The sequence below is a fragment of the Pristiophorus japonicus genome, chromosome 23 (genome assembly GCF_044704955.1).
Source record: "Pristiophorus japonicus isolate sPriJap1 chromosome 23, sPriJap1.hap1, whole genome shotgun sequence".
NCBI classification, from domain to species: Eukaryota; Metazoa; Chordata; class Chondrichthyes; family Pristiophoridae; genus Pristiophorus; species Pristiophorus japonicus.
In genome coordinates, this window is record NC_091999.1 from 23,290,615 (window position 1) to 23,307,637 (window position 17,023).

Consider the following 17,023-nt stretch of genomic DNA (forward strand, 5'->3'; position numbering starts at 1 on the left):
TGACTGTCAATGCATCCGCTATTAACAAGGCCACCTCCTCAAGTACTCTGGGATGCAGTCCATCAGGCCCTGGGGAATTATCTGCCTTCAATCCCATCAATTTCCCCAACACAATTTCCCGACTAATAAAGATTTCCCTCAATTCCTCCTGCTTACTGGACCCTCTGACCCCTTTTATATCCGGAAGGTTGTTTGTGTCCTCCTTAGTGAATACCGAACCAAAGTACTTGTTCAATTGGTCTGCCATTTCTTTGTTCCCCGTTATGACTTCCCCTGATTCTGACTGCAGGAAACCTACGTTTGTCTTTACTAACCTTTTTCTCTTTACGTACCGATAGAAACTTTTGCAATCCGCCTTAATGTTCCTTGCAAGCTTCTTCTCCCACTCTATTTTCCATTCCCTATTCAAACCCTTTGTTCTCATCTGCTGCGTTCTAAATTTCTCCCAGTCCCCGGGTTCGCTGCTATTTCTGGCCAATTTGTATGCCACTTCCTTGGCTTTAATACTATCCCTGATTTCCCTAGATAGCCACGGTTGAGCCACCTTCCCTTTTTTTATTTTTACGCCAGACAGGAATGTTCATCCATGCGTTCTCTAAATGTCTGCCATTGCCCATCCACAGTCAACCCCTTAAGTATCATTCGCCAATCTATCCTAGCCAATTCACGCCTCATACCTTCAAAGTTACCCTTCTTTAAGTTCTGGACCATGGTCTCTGAATTAACTGTTTCATTCTCCATCCTAATGCAGAAATCCACCATATTATGTTCACTCTTTCCCAAGGGGCCTCGCACAACGAGATTGCTAATTAATCCTCTCTCATTACACAACACCCAGTCTAAGCGGGCCTCCCTCCTAGTTGGTTCCTCGACATATTGGTCTAGAAAACCATCCCTTATGCACTCCAGGAAATCCTCCTCCACCGTATTGCTTCCAGTTTGGCAAGCCCAATCTATGTGCATATTAAAGTCACCCATTATAACTGCTGCACCTTTATTGCATACACCCCTAATTTCCTGTTTGATGCCCTCCCCAACATCACTACTACTGTTTGGAGGTCTGTACACAACTCCCACTAACGTTTTTTGCCCTTTGGTGTTCTGCAGCTCTACCCATATAGATTCCACATCATCCAAGCTAATGTCTTTCCTAACTATTGCATTAATCTCCTCTTTAACCAGCAATGCTACCCCACCTCCTTTTCCTTTTATTCTATCCTTCCTTGTTTCTTATTAAGGTATTAAAGTTGCTGACACTGGACTCTGGAACTTGCTAATTAATAAGGAAAGGGACTTTTACATCCCCAAATCTCTCTACCCCTCCACTCCTTTTAAAATGTTACCATTTAATGTACATTTCCTCCATTTTTCTTCCAAAATGTTTTGCATCAGATTTCTCTGCACTAAATTTCATCTGCCATTCATCCAGCCCATTTACAAACCTGTGCATTCAGACTGAGCTCACTTACAGTCCTCTTCACAGAGCCCCACGCTCCCCATTTTTGGCGTCAGCTGGAGATTTTGATCATACTGCAGGTCTGATCACCGATTTTTAAAATAATGTATTTATTATTATTTATTGTCCCTCTGGCCCCAATCTCGATAGCATGACAAAATAAGATTCAGTTACCCCAGTTTGGACTTTCAATTATTGGAAAAAATTCTGAGGGACAGGATAAATCTTCATTCAGGAAGACCGGGATTAATCAGGGACATTCAGTACGGATTTGTTGATGGAAGGTCGTGTCTGACTAACCTGATTGCATTTTTGGAGGAGGTCACACGGAGGGTCGATGACGGTGTTGTGTTTGACGTTATGTATATGGATTTTAACAAGGCTTTTGATAAGATCCCACATGGCAGACTGGTCATGAAAGTAATAGCCCATGTGATACAAGGCAAAGTAGCAACTTGGATCCAAAATTGGCTGAGGTCGGAAGCAAAGGTTAATGGTCAATGGGTGTTTTTGTGACTGGAAGGATGTTTCTGGTATACATCAAAGATTTAGACTTGAATGTCAGGGTTATGACTACGAAGTTTGCAGATGAGACGAAAATTGTCCATGTGGTTGATAATGAAGAAGAAAGCTGTAGACTGCAGGAAGGTATTAATGGACCTGTCAGGTGGGCAGAGCAGGGGCAAATGGAATTCAATCTGCAGAAGTGTGAGGTAATGCATTTGGTGAGGGCGAACAAGGAAAAGGAATACACAATAAATAGTCGGACACTGAGAAGTGTAGAGGAACAGGGGGACCTTGGAGTGTTTGTCCACTGATCCCTGAAGGTAGCAGAACAGGTCGACAAGGTGGTTAAGAAGGCATACGGGGTACTAGACTTTATTAGCCGAGGCATAGAATACAAGAGCTTGAACTGTATAAAACACTAGTTAGGCTACAGCTAGAATACTGCGTGCAATTCTGGTCATCACATTACAGAAAAGAGAAGGTATAGAAGAGTTTACCAGGGTGATGCCGGGACTGGAGAATTTTAGGTATGAGGAAAGATTGGATCGGCTGGGGTTATTTTCTTTGGAACAGAGGAGGCTGAGGGGAGAACTTATTGAGGTTTCTAAAATTATGAGGGGCCGAGATGGAGTCGTTAGGAGGGACCTATTCCTCTTAGCAGAGGGGTCAGTAACTAGGGGCATAGATTTAAAGTAATTGGTAGAAACTTAGAAATTTACAGCGCAGGAGGCCATTTCGGCCCATCGTGTCCACGGCGACCGATAAACAGCCGCACGGTCCTCGGTCAGCAGCCCTGAAGGTTACATATAAACCTGTGAGCAATGAACAATGGTGGAAAGGTAAAGAGCACCGAGCCAACCAGTCCGCCTCACACAACTGCGACACCCCTTACACTGAAACATTCTACACTCCACCCCAACCGGAGCCATGTGATCTCCTGGGAGAGGCAAAAACCAGATAAAAACCCAGGCCAATTGGGGGAAAAAATCTGTGAAAATTCCTCTCTGACCCATCCAGGCGATTGAAACGAGCCCAGGAGATCACTCTGGCCATATTCGATTTGCTGCAGTACTTACCATCGTATCTGCGCCAGCCAACAGGAGGTTATCCAGTCTAATCCTAACTACCAGCTCTAGGTCCGTAACCCTGCAGATTACGGCACTTCAAGTGCCCATCCAAGCACCTTTTAAATGTGGTGAGCGCTTCTGCATCCACCATCCTTCCAGGCAGTGAGTTCCAGATCCCCACAACCCTCTGCGTGAAGAAGCCTCCCCTCAAATCCCCTCTGAGCCTTCCACCAACCACCTTAAAACCATGCCCCCTCGTAATTGACCTTTCCACCAAGGGAAATAGACCCTTGCTATCCACTATATCCATGCCTCTCAAAATGTTGTCACCGAATGAGGTCTCCTCTCAGCCTCCACTGTTCCAATGAGAGCAAACCCAGCCTATCCAATCTGCCCTCACAGCTAAGATGCTGCATTCCAGCCAGCATCCAAGTAAATCTCTGTACCCTCTCTCGTGCAATCACATCCTTCCTATAATACTTCAACCAGAACTCCAGCTGTGGCCTAACCAGAGTGTTATACAATTGAAGCATAACCTGTGTGCTCTTGTATTCTATGCTTCGGCCAGTAAAGGCAAGCATTCTGTATGCCTTCTTAACCACCTGATCCACCTGACCTGCTACCTTCAGGGATCTGTGGACCAATGGTGGAGCTTTGGAGGCGTGGCCTATTCAGTTGGAGCTGTGCTGCTGAGAGAGAAGGAACTCCCTGCTGAAGCTCCTGTCTGGAAGGCCGAGAGTGAGCCCTGAGACCAGCCCAGGAGTAGGAGGAAAGGGCTGGCTTGCTACAATACAACGTCCGGAGGGAGAGGAGGAGAGCTGAAAATTTCAACAACTTTATTTACTTCTACAGAGAGTTGGAGAGAGTGGGAAAAGAGCAACAACCTGTGTGGAAGGAGGGAGATTCTACAACATTCTACAGGTGGGTGTTGGTGCATTCCCCGAAATACATTGTTTTATTAGTGGGGGGAGAAAAGAAGATTTTCTTCGAGGCCCGGAACATCGCGGGGGGTGTGTGTGTGGAAGTGTGTGGGGGTCTTGCTCACAGCTAGGCCCCACACACCACTGAAGCACCCCTCCCCAATTGCCTAGCCTGGGATAGATGGAGCAACCTTGCTGAAGATTTACTAATCACCCTATTAAACATCGTTGGGCGTGTGTGCCTGGGTGGCTCCAGCTGTCCTAGATGAAGACATCTTCTCCTCCCACCCGAAGACCATCCCATAAGACTGTGCCTTGCTTTGTTTTCCATCATCTAGGGAGTGCGCCCCAGAAAAACACCCACCAATCACTGTGAGGGGAGACCTTCCCTCACAGCTTCCCTCTTTCCCACCCCCCACTCCCTCTCTGTCTCTCCCGTCTCTCTCTGAGAGCTCCTTTCCTGCTTAATTGGAAAAACAATTAAGACAACTGAGCAGAGGGAGCAAGGCCCCTCCCCAATTGTCAACTAGGGGAGAGGTGTACCTCATTGAGAGCTCCTCTGCTCATAAATTCAAACGAGGCCAATTTAAGACCATTAAGGCCTGTGACTCTGGGGTGGGTGTTGCCATTAAAGGGACCCCGTGATGGCGACTCCATCCACGCCGGTGGCAGGGCCAGCTAAGACTTATGCGCAGGTGGCGTCCACATCCACGGCGCCTCCTGCGCCACCTGCTGCCCTGCCACCATTCAGACTAATTTCTAAGAAAAACGGGGTCAAGAGCTACACTCACCCCACAATGAGCATTGAGGAGTGCGTGCGTGTGATGGCTGGGGTAGTCGGCCCCTCGGCCATTGTCGCAGCCTCCAAGATGACTGGGAAGGCCGTATTATTCCTGGGGTCGGAGTGGGCGGTGTCCCTGGCCCTTGAAAAGGGGCTCACTATGGGCGGGACATTCCTGCCGGTGGACCCTCTCGAGGCCACCGCGCACAGGGTCATCATTTCAAACGTCCCGACCTTTGTTCCCGCTGAGCTCCTCCTCCCTCACCTGCACCAACTGGGGGAGGTAAGGTCAGGGCTCAACCCCATACCGCTCGGCCTCAGGGAGAACAGTCTGCGCCATGTGTTCTCCTTCCGCCATCAGCTCTTTGTCCGGCTGGCGCTGGAGGAGACAACAGAGGGCAATTTTAATGTGGTGCACGAGGGGACTGCCTACCGCGTCTTCTGGACGTCGGATGGCGTGCGGTGCCATGCCTGTAGGGAGATGGGGCACTTTCGCAAGAACTGCCCCGCCTCCAAGACAACCAAACGACCGAAGGCAGCCAAGGCTGGCGCCGCCGCCACCCCTCCCCCTAGTAGCGTCCGCGTGCCGGGAGCCATAGGTGCGCGGGCATCGTCGGAGGCCTTTGTTTTCACGGCCTCTGGCGGGGGGGAGGGAGAGCGTCCGACCGGAAAGAAGGCGCGGAGGAAGGCGAAACATCTCGAGGCGGGTCCCCTCGGTGCGCCAGAAAGTTTGACCACGGCGCTCAGCCCAACCCCGTCACCGGCGAGCGCGGGGTGCCCTGAGCCCTTGCATGAGCCCTTGACCAATACCGCAGAGGGGCTCGGGCGCGGGCAAGATAAGAAAAAGGGGGGGGCGGAGCGGGAGGCCTCGGCAGACATGGAGGTCTCCCTGCCTCCGCGCACCCCCAGGAACAAAAGGAGGCGCCGCTCCAATGAGGCGGAGGGGGAACAACATCCCTCCGCGGAGGAGTCGGTGCCCGCCGCCTGTCCCGCGTCCCCCACCAGCGCCCCCAAACTGCGCCGTCGGCGGGAGGAATCTGTCCCCGGGGAGGGAGGGGCAATCGAGGCTGCCCAGCCTCTGCCTCCCGTGGATGGCGTGGAAGATCTGCCTGTCGTGGGGGGCGTGGGGCCAGCGGAGGAATACGATGCCGCCGGGTCGAGCGTCCCGGGGACTGAGGCGGGTGGGGCCGAAATGGCCGAACCTGAGCCCACCCAGCTATTAACCAACTTCCCCGGGATTTTCTCGACTCAGCAGAAATACACAGTATTAACAATTTTAATCAATCTGTAGACGCTGACCGGAGGGTGGCGGCGGGGAGGGGGAAGAACAACAATCCTCGCCCCCTACTTTGGAGCTGGGGTACTTGGAGGACCTGGAACATTTCTTTGACCAGGTCTCTCCGTGTTGCCCGGTTCCTGGGGCGGAGGAGGAACCCCTTCTGCTGTCGCTTCCTGACCCAGCACCACTTTTAAAAGAGCCCAGTGCGGACTGCTCGGCCGACGATCCTGGGGGTGGGGTCGGGGCAGAGCCAGGGTCGGATGGAGCGGCCGGGCCGTTTGCTGTACCTCGTGCGGTCGACGGGTCGGCTGCTGGCAGCGACCTCCGGAGTGGGACGGGGACTCGATGGGGGACTCGGGAGAAGATCTAGAGTCCATCGCCAGTGAGGCGGTGGATCTCCTCGTGCCCACCGCTGAGACCCTCCTCATTCCTGCAAAGAAACTCCGGGACTTTTTGGTCCAGAGCCAGGGTCGCCGCAACCGAACCCATCTGTCCCGGGAAAGATGATCCGAGCCGGGGCTGCTCGTCGCGTCCATCCGCGCCGCCACTAAAACCATGGCCGCAGGCGGGCCGTTATCAAAAGCTCAAGGCCTTGAGCTGCGCCGGCTCAAAGGGTTCCTCGCTGGGCTGCTGAAGGAGTGGAGGTCAACAAAAGACTCCACTCCCCCCCCCAAAATAGGTTAGGTAGAGGTTGCACTATGCTTTTGTCATGAAGATAACCATAGCCAGCCTCAACATCAACGGCGGCAGAGAAGCACACCGTAGATTTAACAATTTTTCGCTCCTGCGGGAGTGGAAATATGCGGTGTGCTTCCTGCAAGAAACCCACACCGTTCCGGGAGACGAAGCCACGTGTCTCCTGGAATGGCAAGGAGAGGTCCGCATGAGCCACCTCACCGCCACTTCTAGTGGGGTGGCCATCTTGTTGGCCCCGCATTTTCAGCCGGAGATCTTGGGGGTCGAGGAGCCCGTGCCAGCCGCTTGCTGCACGTCACGGTTTGCCTGGGGGACGTGCAGCTCCATCTCGTGAACGTGTACGCCCCTCAGCCCGGCCTGCAGCAAATGCGCTTCTTTGAAGAGGTGTCCGCTCTTCTTGGCTCCGTCGACGTCGGCGACTGCATTGTCCTCGGGGGAGATTTTAACTGCACCCTCGAGGCGAGGGACCGCTCCGGTGCCCCGCAGAACATGACGGCGATGGAGAAGTTGAGGGACTTCTTGATGCTATGGTGGGACGTGGGCAAGGCTCACTTCCACGTCTTCTTGTGCTGAAGTATTGCTTCCTCTGACTTGGATATGGCGTTATATTAGAGTCTCATTCAGCGCTTTACCCACCCGGTAAAAGTCCAATCCATTAAATATTTCGGTCATGACCCAGCACCCTCACATAAGATCCACCGCTTCACACACTCCCAGTCACAACACCCAAACATCCCTTCCACTGGTACATTCAGTTCCTGTCCCACCATCCACACGTCCCATACATTGGTTCTTTCTGTACCTGTGCCAAACAGCACACGTCCCATCCGATGATTTCATCAGTCCTGACCCACACACCACAAGTCCCATTGGCTAGTTCATTTCATCCTGACACATTTCACACGTAATTGTTTGAGACAGCTGTTATTGCTCTCAATCTGAAATATAAATTCCCTGTTTTTCTCTTCCCTGCAGTGAACTTAGTGACAATAATGATCCTGTCTCGACGAAGGTGCGGTCTCTCCAAGTGTGTCAGCCGTTACCTGGTGGCAATGGCAGCGGTGGATCTACTGGTCGTTATCCTCGACCTGATATCCAGGCAGATTCCTATTGGTTATTCAACCGCTTTTGAGTTCATGTGGGCCATTAAAGTGTGTAATATCCATGCCATCCTGCTTTACGCAGTCACAGACTGTTCCGTCTGGTTCACAGTTGATTTTACCTTTGATCGATGTATAGCCATTTGTTGTCAGAAGCTCAAACCCAAATATTGCACCGAGAAAACGGTGACTGGGGTTGTGGGAGCAGTGAGTGCGCTGTTCTGTGCACAGAACACTTTCTGGTAGTTTATGTTTGGAGGTATGTATCAGATTTCCAATAATCCCTGGTTTTGTTTTGTTATATGGGATGTCTATGCGTCACTAGCATGGGCAGTAATTGAATTCCTTCATTATATTATTACACCGTTTTTCCATTTGTTCTGATTCTTCTGCTCAATGCTTTAGCTGTCAAACACTTTTAGTATCGAGCAGAGCTCGTAGGCGACTCCGGGCCCACATTAGTGGGGAGGGTCCCAGTGACCCAGAGATGGAGATGCGAAGGAAATCCATCATTTTACTCTTTGTTATATCCGGCAATTTTATCCTCTTGTGGGCAGTGTTTCTGTGCTCTTCTGTGGTTAATCGATTGTATTCGTTAAAATTTCTTTCTGCATATCTACCTGATTATATACAAGAATTGGGATTTATGCTTCAGCTCCTGAGTTGATGCATCAACACATGTATTTATGCTGTGAAATTCAGAGAGGAGTTGAAGAATGTGGTGAAATATCCCTTTACTGTAATTTTTAAATGTATTAATTAATAAGAATCACACAATGTGTTGGGCGGGTGTTCTGCTCAATCCGCTCATCTCTGTGATACACACACAGTGAGGCCTGTTTTCATCTTTCACCGCCCGGATTCAGCGACTAACAGAAATGATAGAGGTGGGGAAGTCCACGGGGATCAGTACAGCTGGGCCCCTGCAGGTTTTAACGCCGCTATGACCTCTGGTGCGGCCTGGGACAGGTTTATAAAGCTCCCAACCGCCAGGCTCGGGTCTGATGTGGTTACCCAAAGGCGTGGGGAATGTGTCTCTGTTACTGTACCGTCCACGGGCGGAAGGGCCGCTCAGTCCCAGCACTCCCAGGGAAACCACGGTGGAAATGGCCTGGGACCAAACAACAGCCAGGGAGGGAGGCTTTCAAAGGCTCAAAGCTCAGTGCTTTCAGCCTTTTACAGGCTCCTTATGTTTTTCTCCCAGTGGGGTTTAACCTGAGCAGCCCCAGCGCCTGCTGATAGCGACGAATCCTTCTTTCAGATAATCTACCTTTGGGATTAAAGGGTCTCCTGCAGACGGAGTATGTCCCAGTGACATTCACCACTGTAACGTTCCTTTGTAAATCTGCCTGAACAATGCAGTGATCTGCAGGATGAAGTGATGCCCGCAAATTGAACTCAGCTCCTCCTCACTCTCTGTAAATTCTCCTTGCTAAACATAGCCCATAATATACAGTGTTCAAAGAGGGTGGAAACGAGTTTGTTGCTAGGTATTGCTGTACCTGTGAAGTAATACAGCGGTGAAACCCCCATGACACTGTGCCTGAGCATTGTGACATCACAGACCTGCCCTTCTGACCAAGCCCTGGTCTGTTGTTGACCCACAATCGGATTTTAGACATCCCTTCTCCTTCACCCATCACCTTACATAGAGTTACATAACGTCTGCAACATAGAAAGAGGTCATTTGGTGGCCACCGCTGCACGTTGGTCTGAGCCTGTTTCTTGTGGTTTCCCTGGGGGCTCGTGGAGTCAGCAGCCCGACTGCCTGTAGACGGCAAATTTACAGAGCGACCTTCCCCACCCCGTCCCCTTTCGGCCCAGCACACCATGCCAGAGTTTACTGTATCACCACATCCTGATCTTAAACGGAGGGCACAAAGAGAGTGTTAAACTTGGGAATGGGGAGAGAGTGGGATTCAATGGTAAGTCGTGGGTGAGTCTGGCTGAGTATTAGCTGTAAGAAGGGAAATTTAGTTTAAGGTTTTGAATTGAACTTAGAACTTTAACAAATGTAGTTAGCAGAAACTGCCTGTTAGTGGTAGTTAAATATCAGTCAGCTGTAAGTGTTAGTCCTCAATATGTGCTAATTCCTGCGAGCAATGGGCATGGAGCTGAGACAAGTTGTGTGTGGCTCCAAAGGTAAGAATAAACACTAACTGCTGATGCACAATGTGTTCAGCACAGTGATATTAAACGGAATTTGGAGAGAATTGGAATGGGAACAGTGGTGGAAGGAGGTGCTGCTTTGGTCTCCAAAATACAGCAGGTAGATGAATGTTTGGTGAGTATTGCCTTTTTCTCGAAGCTTGGTCTAAACTAAGACCTGGGAGCAATAACAACACTTAATTAAAATAATAATTTAACTATATAACCTAATTAATTAATAGAATTATAAATAACCGTTTGAATAAAAACTAACTATTTAAATTAATTCAGTGTGTAAATAAGCAAATACATTTTAAAAAAATAACTAAAGATGGCAGGGTAGGCAATGAGTCAAGACTGCAGTGTGTGAGAGTTTGTGGACAGCAAATCTGTCCCGCATTTCCACATCTGCAGGAAATGTCTCTGCTTTATTCTCTCTGGCTCAGGGTAATTGGGCTGGAGTGCGAGTTCGACACATTCTGAAACACACAGGAGAAGTGATTTCTGGATAGTTTAATCCAGAAAACATTCACACCCCACAGAAAAGCGCAGGTTCAGGAAAGTCCGTGGCTGGATGGGTGCCATGTAGCGAGAACTGAGGAGAGGCTGAGAATGAGACACTGCTCCTGTCCAACAGGTAAGATATACTCGTTACCTTTAACGAGAAGGATACAGATTGAGTGGAGGACAGCCACAATACATACCAAGGTACGTGGCTCAGAAGGTTGTCCACAGGCAGAGATAGGTAGAAATATTAAACAATTACTTTGCATCAGTATTTATCGGGGAGACAAAAAGGTGGACATGACATCGGATGATATTAGAAATGAAATAACTGCATTTAATAAGAACAAAAGGAAAATATTATTTAAACTAATCAAACCGAAAAAGGATAAAATGCTTGCTTCGGACGAATTACATCTTGGGAAGAGATAGCAGAGGCATTAATAAACATATTTAATATTTCATTAGAATAAGGTGCAGTGCCGGAGGATTGGCAGATACCTAATGTAATACCTATTTTTAAGAAGGGAGATGGAACGTGTCTGAGGAACTATAGCCCAGTCAACTTAACATCCTTGGTAGGAAAAATAATGGAATCCCTACTAAAGGAGAAAGTGGAAGAACAACTAGAAACCAAAAATGAATAGTCAGCATGGATTATAAAAGGGAAAGTCTTGAATTGACCACATTCTTTGAATTTTTCGAAGAAGTAACAGATAGCGTAAACTAACGTAATGTAGTAAATGTAATTTATCTAGATTTTCCAAAGGCCTTCGATAGGATACCCCATAATCGACTGAAAGGGCAGATCACAAATCGTAATTACAATTAATAATAATAATTGGGATGTTTTGAAATGGAGTTAACAGATTTTTAAATGGATTCCACAACCTGATTATCAGACTGTTAAAAGCATGTGTGGGAAGCCTTCCGCACAGTGTCAGATGTTCCAATTCATAGACCAAAGGCCTTGGGAGCTGGGCACAGACACAGATAACATAGGATTTGAATTCTATAACAAAATACAAGTTAAATAAAAAGAATCATAACAACATGTATCCTGAATTACCAATTAAACATATAGAGGCCAGATTGGAGGAAGCAACCTACCAGATAATCATGTATTTATTAATCAGCACGTATTAATTGTAACTTGCATAATTATGTAATGCTATAATCTGAAACTGTATAAAATAAGATGTCTCTGGCAGTTTCTCTGAGCATTCCTTCAAGGATAGCTCCCCTGTTGGCTTGTATCTTTTATTAATAAAAATTGCATTTACTTTAAGGCTAACGGACTCCGAGTGGTGATTTGAAGTTAACCCTAACAACTTGACGCAGTCAGCAGGATCTAGTGGACGGGCAGATTAGACTCAAAAAGCCCACCAACCTAACAACGAATGAGTAGAGAATTACCTTGAGGAATTCTCCTCGCAAAGTAACCAGATCCAACGAATCTGAAGCAGAGTCTGTGCAGCCAGTAAATCCAGTTGAGGGGTGCGTCAGGACAAAATAAGTAAATACATGTGTCGGGAGAATAAGTACGTATACGGGATATCGGGGTAAAAGCCTCGGTGTAAATGGTTCCGCTTAAGTAAAGATGTTAAAACAGGAACTGGGGAAAAAGCCCCTGTGTAAGAAATGGCAAAGGAATCTTCTAAGGCATTTGGAGGGGTGATGTATAAACCACCAGAAGAGTTTCTGAGAGATAAATCTGAAAAGCTTAAGAAGATGGTTAAGGCAGGATATGATGAAGCGAAAAAGAGCAGTTTAACAGCCGGAAAGATGAATAGAAAGATACCCGAAGGTGAGATGGACAGAAAAAGTGACAAAAGACAAGAGGATGTAAGTATAAAAATAGATATAGATGACAGAAGGGAATGGACAGAGGAATTTGCCCCAAATTTGTATCCCCACACTAACAGGGTTATGATTAGGAGCAGAGGAAAATAAAGGATTCATTGGGGCCAGAAGACTAGCTTAGTAGATATTTTTCCGAAGACCATAATAAAAACTGTTACTGACTACCTTAAGTGAAGTATTGATCCGAAATTAGAGCCGGCCAAACAATAAGCTTTGTTGAATGAAGAGAGAACTTTGTGAATGTCTGTCTTTGAATGAAAGTGATTGAGTGATTTTTGACTGCGGAATATTTGAGGTGGGAATTAATGAATTTTTCATGTGTCTGAAAGCCTGCTTCAGAAAGTGGTGGAGCTGTCTGTTGTTTTGGCTCCACCCACTTTTTCAGACAGAGTGAAAGTTTTTTTTAACCCTGTGCAGTGTTGTCCTGTATGAGGGAAGTTTTAAGAAAGTATGAACCTAGAATTGAATTACATTTTAATTTAGAAACCCACTTGTGTATTTATTCGGAAGATATGTTCTGGAGCTCGGAAATGCACAAAGGACAGATTTGTCAAGCAAAAGATAAAAAATGCATGTTGGTTTAAAAAAAAATTACTGGGGAAGTACGCCCCATATTCCTTTGTGTAAACACTTGATGAAAAAGCTTCTAGCTCAGTAAAAATATTTTTAAATAAATTGTGTAAATAATGTTACCTGAATATTGTAAACCAGGGGAATAAACCTTGGGAAATTGCGTGGTAGTTAAACCTGGAACAGAAGTAATGTTGTTATTTGACAATGTCCAGCATGAAATGTGACCTGTGAGCATAAATTGAACAGCCAGAAAAAATTAGCCACAAGACGAAAGCATTGTAAACATGATTGCTAGACCCAATCCTGAGAATAGCTAGTGACACATCAGGAGCAAGGGAGTAACACAAGCAGCTGAGACACAAAGAAGGAAGAAAGAGGAGATCTATAGCAAATGACGTATTAACTGTACAGGGACATCTCTAGTAGGTGCACCAGATATACAGGTGATCCAGGCAAGTGTAGATAGTTTGAGGGGAACAACGGATTTACTAATCAGGAAACAGACCAGGATTGGGATAGAATCTTCACAGTTAGGATCCAAAACATCCAAAAAAATGCTACAGGGTGTATCCGTATTGGAAGGCCATGCACGAACAATTAACGAGCTAAATAAGCAGGAATTGAGAGGACGATGCCGAGGACAGGAAAAGAGACACATGTCATGCCTATGGGAGGTGGATGATTGGTCAGGTGAGACACAATGTGGATCAGATACAAACCGGGCAAGTTACAGATTCAATAAATAGCACCCAGTTAAAAGAAATGGCACAGCACACTGGGCCATTAGATGCATGCACCCTGAAACATAGAAACATAGAAACATCGAAAAAGTTTGCAAGAATAGACCATTCGCCCCTTCAAGCCTGCACCAACATTCAATAAGATCATGGCTGATCATTCACCTCAGTACCCCTTGACAGCTTTCGCACCACACCCCTTGATCCCATTAACTTAACGGCCATATCCAACTCCCTCTTGAATATATCTAATGAACTGGCATCAACAACGTTCTGCGGAAGAGAATTCCACATGTTAACAACTCTCTGAGTGAAGAAGTTTCTCCTCATCTCGGTCCTAAATGGCTTATCCCTTGTCCTCAGACTATGACCACTGGTTCTGGACTTCCCCAACATCGGGAACATTCTTCGTGCATCTAACCTGCCCAGTCCCGTCAGAATGTTTCTGAGGTCCCCTCTCATTCTTCTAAACACCAGTGAATACAGACCCAGTCGATCCTATCTCTCCTCATATGTCAGTCCTCCCATCCCGGAAATCAGTCTGGTGAACCTTTGCTGCACTCCCTCAATAGCATGAACGTCCTTCCTCAGATTAGAACAAAACTGAACACAGTATTCCAGGTGAGGTTTCACCAAGGCCCAGTACAGCTGCTCTATTAAAATCCCCAAGATATGGGGCCAACATGCTATTTGCCTTCTTTCTGTCTCCTGCACCTGCATGACAACCTTCAATGACTGATGTACCATGACACCCGGATCTCGTTGCACTTCCCCTTTTCCTCTTCTGCCGCCATTCAAATAATATTCTGCCTTCGTGTTTCTGCCACCAAAGTGCATAACCTCACATCTATCCACATTACACTACATCTGCCATGCAATTGCCCACTCACCTAACCTGTCCAAATCACCCTGCAGCCTCTTAGCATCCTCCTCACATTTCACACCGCCATCCAGCATATTGTCATCTGCAAACTTGGAGATATTATTCAAAATTCCTTCATCTAAATCATTGATGTATATTGTAAATTGCTGGCGTCCCAGCACTGAGCCCTGCGGCACCCAACTAGTCACTGCCTGCCATTATGAAAATAACCCGTTTATCCCGACTCTCCACTTCCTGTCTGCCAATGAGTTCTCTATCCACGTCAATACATTACCCCCAATACCATGTGCTTTAATTTTGCACACCAACCTCTTGTGTGGGACCTTGTCAAAAGTATTTTGAAAGTCCCACTACACCATATCCACTGGTTCTCGTTTGTCGACTCTACTAGTTACATCCTCACACAATTCTAGAAGATTTGTCAAGCTTGATTTTCCATTCATAAATCCATGCTGACTTGGACCAATCCTGTCACTGCTTTCCAAATGGGCTGCTATTTCATCTTTATAAATTAATTACGACATTTTCCCCACCACTGATGTCAGGCTAACTGGTCTATAATTACCCGTTTTCTCTCTCCCTCCTTTTTCAAAATGTGCTGTTAGATTAGCTACCCTCCAGTCCATACAAACTGATGGAGAATCGATGGACTGTTGGAAAATAATCACCAATGCATCCACTATTTCTAGGGCCACTTCCTTAAGTACTCTGGGATGCAGACCATCAGGCCCCGGGGATTTATTGGCCTTTAGTCCCATCAATTTCCCTAACACAATTTCGCACAAATAAGGATTTTCTTCAGTTCCTCCTTCTCACTAGCCCCTCGGTCACGTACCATTTCCAAAAGATTATGCGCGTCTTCCTTCGTGAAGGCAGAACCAAAGTATTTGTTCAACTGGTCTACCATTTCTTTGTTCCCTATTATAAATTCACCTGAATCTGACTGCAAGGGACCTACGTTTGCCTTCACTACTCTTTTTCTCTTCAAATATTTATAGAAGTGTTTATGTTCCCAGCAAGCTTCCTCTCATACTCTATTTTCCCCCTCCTAATTAAACCCTTTGTCCTCCTCTGCTGAATTCTAAATTTCTCCCCGTCCTCGGGTTGATGCTTTTTCTGACCAATTTATATGCCTCTTCCTTGGATTTAACGCTATCCTTAATTTACCTTGTTAGCCACGGTTGAGCCACCTTTCCCATTTTATTTTTACTCCAGACAGGGATGTCCAATTGTTGAAGTTCATCCATGTGATCTTTATATGTTTTCCATTGCCTATCTGCCGTCAACCCTTTATGTATCATTTCCCAGTCTATGCTAGCCAATTCATGTCTCATACCATCGAAGTTACCTTTGCTTAAGTTCACGACCCCAGTCTCAGAATTAATTGTTTCACTCTCCACCTTAACAAAGAATTCTACCTTATTGTGGTTACTCTTCCCCAAGGGGCCTCGCACAACAAGATTGCTAATTAGTCCTTTCTCATTACACATCAAGCAGTCGAGGATGGCCAGCCCTCTAGATGGTCCCTCGACATATTGGTCGAGAAAACCATCCCTAATACACTCCAGAAAATCCTTCTCCACCGTATTACTACCAGTTTGGTTAGCCCAATCTATGTGTAGATTAAAGTCGCCCATGATAACTGATGTCCCTTTATTGCACACATCCCTACTTTCTTGTTGGATGCTGTCAGCAAACTCACTACGATTGTTTGGTGGTACACAACGCCCACTAGCGTTTTTTTCCCTTTGATATTCCACAGATCCACCCACGTGGAATCCACACGAATGTCCTTCCTGACTATTGCATTAATTTCCTCTTCAACCAGCAATGCCACCCACCTCCTTTTCCTTTGTGTCTATCCTTCCTGACTGCTGAATACCCCTGGATGTTGCGTTCCCGGCCTTCGTCAACCTGGAGCCATTTCTCCATGATGCCAATTGCATCATATTCATTAATTGCTGCCTGTGCAGTTAATTTGTCCACCTTATTCCGAATACTCCTCGCATTGAGGCACAGTGCCTTCAGGCTTGTTATCTTAACACACCTTGTCCCTTAGAAGTTTGCTGCAATATGGCCCTTTTTGATTTTTTACTTTGGGTTTATCTGCCCTCCACCCTTACTTTTCTGCCCCCAAAGGTTCCCATCCCGCTGCCATATCAGTTTAACCCCTCCCCAACAACATGAGCAAACTCTCCCTCGTGGACATTGGTTCTGCTGAGGTGCAGACCGTCCGGTTTGCACAGGTCCCAGCTCCCACAGAACGGTTCCAATGTCCCAAGAAATTGAATCCCTCCCTTCTGCAAAACACAGTCATCTGAACTATCCTGCGATTCCTACTCTGAAAAGTGGTAGCTCTCCCTGAGATTGCTACCTTTGAGGTCCGATTTTTTAATTCAGCTCCCAGCTCCCGAAATTCAGCTTCTAATTCCTCAGACACAGAGAGTCAGACTCAAACACATAAAGAGCACTCTAAAGACAGAGAGTGAGAGGCACAGATATATTGCAC

At 46.8% G+C, this 17,023-nt stretch overlaps 1 pseudogene; it reads left to right on the plus strand.

Annotated features, from left to right (window-relative positions):
- Positions 1 to 9,908: 9,908 nt before the first annotated feature.
- LOC139235442 (Ig heavy chain C region-like) overlaps positions 9,909 to 17,023 on the plus strand; it is a 139,246-nt pseudogene continuing 132,131 nt past the window's right edge.